Genomic DNA, 8,191 nt, shown 5'->3' with positions numbered 1-8,191 from the left:
AGGATTACCAGATTATTTTGCCGACACTGCCAACAGGACGTGTTGTTTTCAACACCGTTTTTCTTCACGGCGACGTGCGAGCGAGGCCGTTCCGGGTCGAGGATTTCCGAGACGCCCTGGCCGAGACCGGTACGCTCCCCGACGTGGTCGCGTTGGGGGCGTACCAAATCAATCACGTGTGGGCGGTTACCCTGCGGAACACGGAGGCAGCAAAGAAGTTGCTCGCCTTCAACGAGCTGCAAGTTAAGAAACGCCGCTGCCTCATTATCGACCCGGAAGACCAGCAGGTAAAGCTGCGGCTACACTGGATGCTTCACGGTGTGGCCGACGACGACATTCGGACGGCATTCGCGGCGTTTGGCAAAGTGACCGACGTTACGCGTGAGCGGTGGCGGATACAAGGCGTCAATGACAAGAGCTCAACGACAAGAACGGTCCTACTGAAGTTGAAGCCCGGCTTGAAAGTGGATGACCTGCCACACCAGGTACGTGTCGCCGGAGAGTTGGCTCTTGTCGTAGCGCCTGGGCGTCCAATGCAGTGCTTGCGCTGCCATGGTACAGGCCACGTGCGGCGTGAATGCAAGGTTCCCCGCTGTACGAAATGCCGGCGGTACGGCCACGCGGATAATGAGTGTGTCCGCACTTACGCGGTGGCTACGGGCGGGGCGTCGAAAGACGACTCTGCGGAACTCCTGATGGATGTAGTCGAGGCTGAAGAATCTGCGAAAGGCATAGAGGAACCCGAAACGCAAGCAGGATCGAAGGGCTCTTCGATGCCGGACGCAAGCCGATGCCGGACGCAAGCCTGAGGGGGCAGAACCTACTAGAAAGGAGACGGAGGCGTCGAGCGGTGAAGTAAGCGTGCCAGCGCTCCAAGAAACCGAGCCAGCGACTCTGACCGAGGACAACCTTGACCAGAGCGGCGCCCGCACGACCGGCGTCCCTGCCCCAGCGAAGCGGCCACACGCCCAGACCGGAACCGAAGACGACAAGGCGGAAGCCCCCAGCGTCGAAGAGCCGCCGGCAAAAACGACCCAAGGACGGCGGTCGTCCATCCGGACACGATCAAATGTGTCGACGGAGAGGAGAGCCCTTGACAAGCCGCCCCCGCTGCCAGGCCTGGCACCAGCACCGGATGGCTCCGGTGTCAACGATGTCGTCTAGCCAAGCGCTAGACGTGAAGGGTAAGCACCATGTTCCCGACCTCTTTCTTCTGCATTTAAATGGCTCATGCGTTCCCCATGAAAGTCGGTACACTTAATGTCAGGGGACTGGCAAGTAAGAAGAAGCAGAGCCAGGTGTACCGCCTTTTAACTGAGCACGACATTGACGTCCTGGCAGTGCAGGAAACGAAAATTGACGGGGAAGAGGAGACCGGGAGCATGGTGAGACGTTTCACGTCTAGGTTTTTTGCAGTTGTCGCCCACGCTGTAGGAACGTCTGCGGGTTGTGTCATCTTTGTAAAGAATGTACCGGGACTTGAGGTTCAGGCATATACGGCGTGTCCTTCGGGTCGATTTGTTTTGGTTGACCTCCTGTACGACAAAACATATTGGCGCATCATTTGTGTGTACGCCCCAAATGCGGTGGATGAGAGGACAGCGTTTTTTCAACGCGTACAAAAGCACTTCAGTTGTGAGAAATGCCTGATCGTAATGGGTGACTTCAATTGCGTCCTGAGGGGCTGTGACAAAACCAGTGCAAGGGCATTTAGGGACAGAAGCACTGAAGTACTCTCAGAAATTATAGACAAGTGCAACCTCGATGATGTGGCCGAATGTTTAGAAGGCGAGCGTTGTGTGAGACTCACCCATTTTCAACGGTCAAGCCATGCACGGCTAGATCGCATTTATGTGTCACCGAACGTTATTTCAAAATGCAGTAGCTACAATGTAGTACCGGTATCATTTTCGGATCATTGTTTAGTGAAGTGTGGGATAGGGACAAAGAAACGAGGAAATCAGTTTTCTTGGGAGATGTGGAAATTAAATAATAAGCTCATTACAGACGACATCTTTAGCAGGAAAGTAAACGAAGAAATCAGTAAATTAAAGCCGAGCGGGGAACTGAAAGTATGGCAGCAGTGGGAACTTTGCAAACAACAAATAAAAATAGCAGCAATCGAAAGGTCAAGTTGCATACGACAAGAGGAGAAGCGTGAGGAGGACAATTTAAGATCTTTACTAGCTAGACTTCTCGAAAGAGAAAGCGAAGAGCCTGGCAAATGGATGGATGACATTAGGAAAATAAAAAATAAGATTGAACTCTTTGACGAAGAACGCTATCGTGGCGCACTGGTGCGGGATAGGGCGCAAGATATAGCTGATGGGGAGACACCTTCGAAACGAGCGCTAGGAATGGAAAAAACGCTTGCTCAACGAAACCACATTGAACAGATTGAATGGGGCGGGGCGTTATCTGGAGAAAGCGGGCATATCCAGCAGGCATTTCTTGAATATTATCAGGCGCTGTTTGCAAAGCAAGAAGTGGATGTGAGCGCATTCAAGGAAAAGTTTCTTGGCGCTTTGCCGCGATTAGATGACGAACAGAAAGAAAGGCTGCAGCTGTCGATAACTGCGTCGGAGGTCGAGCAAGCGATAGAAAATTTGAACCTGGGAAAATCTCCTGGACCTGATGGGTTAAGCGCCGCTTTTTACAAAGCATATAAACGCGAAATAGTGCCAGTACTGACAGCAGTTTTTAACGAAGCCTACAAAGAAAATGAATTGCCCCCGTCTTATGGTAAATCCCATACAGTGCTAATCCCTAAATCCGATGACGCAGAAAAGTTAAAGCAGGTCACAGCATATCGTCCTATCGCCCTCACAAACGTGGATTATAAAGTTTTCATGAAGATTTTAGCCTGTAGCCTACAGTCAGTAATTCAGGATATAGTCGGTCCCCACCAGACGTGTGGGATCAAGGGACGCTCTATTGTTTCCAATATTCATAAAGCGAGGTGTGTGCTGGAATGTTGTGATTACACAAATAGCTGTGTAGCCATCCTTCAGCTAGATCTTGTTAGATCCTGTTCCTTCATCCTTCAGCTAGATCCTGTTCTGCATACTCGACCATGTGAATTTAGGGTCCATTATTTGTGAGGGAGTGGCCTTGGCGTACCGGAGCTGCACGACAAGATTAATTGTAAATTAGAGTTTGGGGGCCCCCATTAGCCTGCAGCGTTCGGTGCGCCAGGGTTGTCCCCTCAGCCCTCTTCTATTCTGCATTTACATTGAAGCGTTGTGTTTGAATATCATGGAAAGTGAAAAAATTCGAGGATTCCAGCTACAGGCAGCAGAAGTTAAGCTGCTGGCTTATGCGGATGATGTCGCGGTGTTCACAGTGAACCGGGAAGGTATAACCGAGGCCGTGGCATGCGTAAAAGAATTCACCAAGATCACCGGTAGTAAAGTGAATTGGTCAAAGTCCCTGGGGCTTTGGCACGGAGAATGGCCAACGAAGCCCGGCAATTTTGCAAACGTGTCCTGGGTGACGACCCCAGTAAAGTACTTAGGCGTTCCACTGGACGGTTATCGCGATAGCGATTCGTACTGGAAAGCACAGACGCAAGCCACGCGTGAAAAGGTGGAAAGGTGGAAAGGGCGACACCTTTCAATTTTCGCAAGGGCCACAGTGTGCAATCTGGTTTTTATGTCTAGGCTGTGGTACGTGATGCAAGTGTTGCATTGTGCAAGGATGAACGTACAGAGACTGCACCGGATCTTTGCCGTTTTTGTGTGGGCTGCGGACTGGGAACGCTGTAGCCGGACCAATTTGTTTAGGCGGGTGAAGGATGGCGGCCTGAGTCTGGGACACTTATTCCTGCGGCAGATTGTAAGCAGATTTTGTTTTGTGCGCGATGTAAGCGATCCGTTTTTGCGCACTGTGTGCCAATTAAGGCTCGGAAATGCACTGCCGGACTTTGTTGTCACAACCGAAAGTTTCTCGGGACGTATTTTTGGTTACTTTAGAGAGGTTGTCGCGAGTGTTCGATTCCTGTCTGTTCGATTTTCGTATGAATATTTATCTTCTGTTAGCAGGAAGAAGTTGCATAAAGATTTGTGCGATGTAGTTCTTCCACAACCTATGTACAGGGCCTTATACAATGGAGGCCAGGGACGCGACGTACTTAAGCGTGTGAAGGCGATGCAGGTGCCGCCAAGTGCAAAAACTTTTTTCTTTAAATTACATACCGGAACACTACCAGTAAAGGAATTCTTGGAAAGGAAGCAGTTATTTCTACCTTGGGGATCACATTGTTTAATTTGTAAACAACCAGAAACAATAGACCACGTTTTTTTGCACTGTTGGGAGGGGGTATACTTTTGGGACATCTTGCAACGGACTTTAAAAAAGGAATTTCCGCTCGACGCTCATGGTATTCGGTACTTGCCTGTAGAGAGTGAGGATGGGACACCATTCGACCTCATTATGCTAATGGGCCTCCATTGTATTTGGCGGTCCAGAATGGCAGGATATCATTGCGATCCTGATGCACGGCCAGCACGGATCTATTTTCGGGAGTGCATGCATAAGTGTATTGAAGTTCAGAAACTTGCTCCTGAAGCTCCCGAGTGGCTCGAAAGAGTCGAGCCTTTGGTGACGCTTAAGGAGTTTTAATATGATGAAGCCACGCACCCCCGGGCGGATAGTGTTGTTAATTATTGCTCATTGCGCTCTGTAAGTGTATTTGTGTACTGTGGTTCTTGCCGAAGTCAGGCAATAAATAAAAAAAAAAAGCTGGTATGGCGGAGTGGAAGCGTGCTCGACTCGCACTCCGGAGACCGGGGTTCGATTCCCAAGCTCGGCAAATTTCTTACTTGGTTTTATTTATTTATCTGGTCGGACTAGAAAGGTTAATTAGACTAATTAGTTAAGTAAGCAATTAACTAAACTCAAACTTACTTGGAGCATCACTATACGACCCCTTTAATTGGTTGCATGGTTAGTACAAAGTACAATTGGCCCCGATTGAAATTCGCGCACTGTGACGTGACGACCGTTTCGACCAACTGAAAAGCGTGACATTCTCTGTCGACAGCTCCTGCTTACAACGATGAGGCATTAAAGGCTTCCGCCTTAATATTCAATATTCTTAGATTTTGCCAAGGCTTTCGACAAGGTAGTACCTCACCAACGCTTGCAACTGAAAACTCGCCGCTCTAAATTTGCCTCATAATTTTCTAAAATGAATTAAGGAATGCCTTGCAAACCGCTCAAAATTTGTTTATGTTAATAACAAAAGCTCAAACACAATCCCTGTTACATCTAGTGTCCCGCAGGGTTCTGTACTCGCCCCTCTCCTGTTTCTAATATACTTAAAGGACCTGCCTCTTCATGTACGCTGTCAGAAAACAATTTTCACCGATGTCTGCGTGATCTATCGGAAAATTACTAAAATCTCTGATCAAATAGCTCTACAGCATGATGTCAACCGAGTCCAAGAATGGTGTGATCGTTGGCTTATGATATTAAATGCCAAAAAACGTAAAATCGTTTCTTTCGCTAGGCATCGTAACCCCCTTGTTTTATCACATCAAATTCATAACTCTTCCACAGAACGCGTCGAGTCATATAAGTATTTGGAATCACCCTCTGCAGCGATCTTTATTGGCGCACATACATAATTAACGTCATATCATCTGCCAACAGGTCTTTAGGTTTCATGAAACGTCACCTACATCATGCACCACAACACGTGAAACTTCTGGCTTATAAAACACCTCAGATCCAAACTTTAGTACGCCAGTCCCATTTGGAACCCACCTCAGATATACTTAACAAATGTGACGGAATCAGTTCAAAGCCATGCCATCGGTTTTGAGCATCGTGCATATGTAACTCATCAGGGTTTCATCTCTGAAAGAAAATTCCAGCCTTGTAAGCCTCTTATTTCGTCACCGCATTGTCAGCCTTTGTTTGCTGCACAAAATTCTTCACATTTCGCTCAATCGAGCACCTTACATGGTGCATCGCACCCACATATATAATCGCGCTATGCATCCGTTTCAGATAACTCTGCCTGTTGCTCGCACAACAGGGTTTTCAACACCTTTTTTTTCCACGAGGAGTTGTGGACTGGAATGCCCTTCCCCATGAAGTCGCCGCCATCACATGCCCATCTACATTCCTTGAAACCGTGCCATCCCATTTCCAATGCAATGATGACTGTACTTCTTTTTATTGCGAAAGCAATACTATGCCAGGTCTAACCGCTCGTCGCGTGGTCCGTGGACCCGCCTGCTGCGCCCCGCGTTGCCTAGCAACCCGGGTAGCTACTCGGGTAAGCTCGATCGGGTAATAACTCGGGTAAGCTCGATCGGGTAATAACTCGGGTAAGTTCGGACGAGCGTCGTGTCATCTGCGCGAGAAGTTGCTCGGGAAGAGCAACATGGGTCGCAAAATCCCGACGGGTGGCTGGGATAGGAACAGCCACCTGCCAGTGCAGTGGCGCATCGCTTAACCGCGGCGCCACTGCGCCGGTAGTGGTATATCAGGACTCGCCGCCACCTATGAATCTTAAGTAGGAATTACCAGTACTACAAATTGGGCGAGTTGGTTAACATACATCGTGCAAAATTTGCGCTCGTGTCGTCTACGCTTTCTGTCCGTGTTTTTCGGGCTAAAATTTTGCAAGATGTAGGAGTTACCAATTAAGCATACGGGTGCATTAAACCACTAAAGATATCATGCCACATCCCTTAGGCGGAGTTTAAATGCCCCTCCAATTGAAGAATGAACACCTGCTTTCGCAAGACTACTCGGTTTAACAACGCTAAACTTCTATCAATTTTCCCCCCAAATATCTGTAACCGCCAACTTATGTAATAACTCTCAACGAAAATAAAGTGAAGTCTTTAAGGAAAATAAAGTTAAGTAAAGTGAAGTGAAGTGGAACAGCCTGTACCTGCAGCTGAAACCGCAGAGAGTGAAGAACACACCGGAGGGTTGAAAGTGTAGCCATGGCTGAGATAGTAGGTTAACAGAACTTCTTGCTGGGCTAGTTGGTAATTCATTGTAAACTAAAGGCGCCAAAAAGCACACACACGCACAAAACAAGAGAACGGGACAGAGCGCCACTCACAACTAGTTTATTGCAGAACTCAGATACATATATACACTTAGCCAGCACCTGCGCGAGGAACAAATTTACGCATCAATGCCTACATGATTACGAACGCTCAAAAAACTTTTTTTCCGCCTGATATAGAGATACACATGTTTCGCTGACACACGAACTGCCTTTCTTACTGATAGAAAACGCTTCAATCAGTTCTCTGGCTTTGATATTGTTGCTTCTGGCAAGGATCCGCACGGATGAGAATCATGGCTCACAAGAGCGTAAAGGGCAGGATCTGATATGTTTCGGGAAACGTGGGCCCGCTTTATTTTGTTCTACCTTTCGTTCGTGTTCCCTTATTCACTCATTAACGCAGCGCCCTGTTTGTCCTATATAGAAACAACCGCACGACAAGGGAATTTCGTAAACAACCCCTTCGGCGCATTATTGAAAGGTCGCCCATGCTTAGTACCACAGCCACTTTCTTGCTCTTTTTCTTTTCTTTTGTCGATTCGAGGGCAAATGCTTCCGAGCTTTAGGGGGGCTGAAAAGACGAGATGGACACCACGCCTGCTCGCAGCCTTCTTCAGGTTGTTGTAGGAACGAATTGCGCACAAAAGACATACACAGGAAAACACGAGGGAGACTGAAAGAGCGCAAACTATCAACTGGTGTTTATTGGATTCAGTGCCGCTTTATAGGCAGTGTGCACACGTGCCTACAAAGAGGGGAAGGAGGGGGTAAGGAGGCAAATCAACCCTGCGCGACAATCCATCAAAAACGCTCCAAAAAATTCTTTTCCGCGTTGTACAATGAAACAGAGGTGTCACTCACACATTTATCACCTCTTGCCTTGATGTGGTATGCCTCTAGAAGTTCACGGGAAACTTTGTCATTACTCCTGCCCAGAATTCTGATATTATTTAGCAGTGGCTCACAACCGGTGCATGCAATGCAATGAGCAGGCAAATTCGCTCCTTCTCTATTCCTAATTGAACGCTGATGCTACCCTGCGCGTTCATTCACGCAGCGTCCTGTCTGGCCCACACACACGCGACCACACTTGAACGGGATGAGATACACAACGCCCGTGGCGCATTTTACGAATTGTGCCGCATGCTTTATCACGCA

At 48.2% G+C, this 8,191-nt stretch overlaps 1 long non-coding RNA gene across 1 annotated transcript; it reads left to right on the top strand.

The window, feature by feature from the left end:
- The first annotated feature begins 777 nt into the window (after positions 1-777).
- Positions 778-2,267, top strand: LOC149367529 (uncharacterized). Its single transcript, XR_016284909.1, has 2 exons — positions 778-1,184; positions 1,268-2,267. It is a non-coding gene; the product is annotated as an uncharacterized LOC149367529 (long non-coding RNA).
- Positions 2,268-8,191: the final 5,924 nt, after the last annotated feature.

Source organism: Amblyomma mixtum, chromosome 1 (assembly GCF_055824585.1).
Source record: "Amblyomma mixtum isolate Tamu chromosome 1, ASM5582458v1, whole genome shotgun sequence".
Lineage (NCBI taxonomy): Eukaryota > Metazoa > Arthropoda > Arachnida > Ixodida > Ixodidae > Amblyomma > Amblyomma mixtum.
The sequence above is the reverse complement of the archived record's forward strand: the minus strand, read 5'-3'. Positions and strand labels throughout refer to the sequence as shown.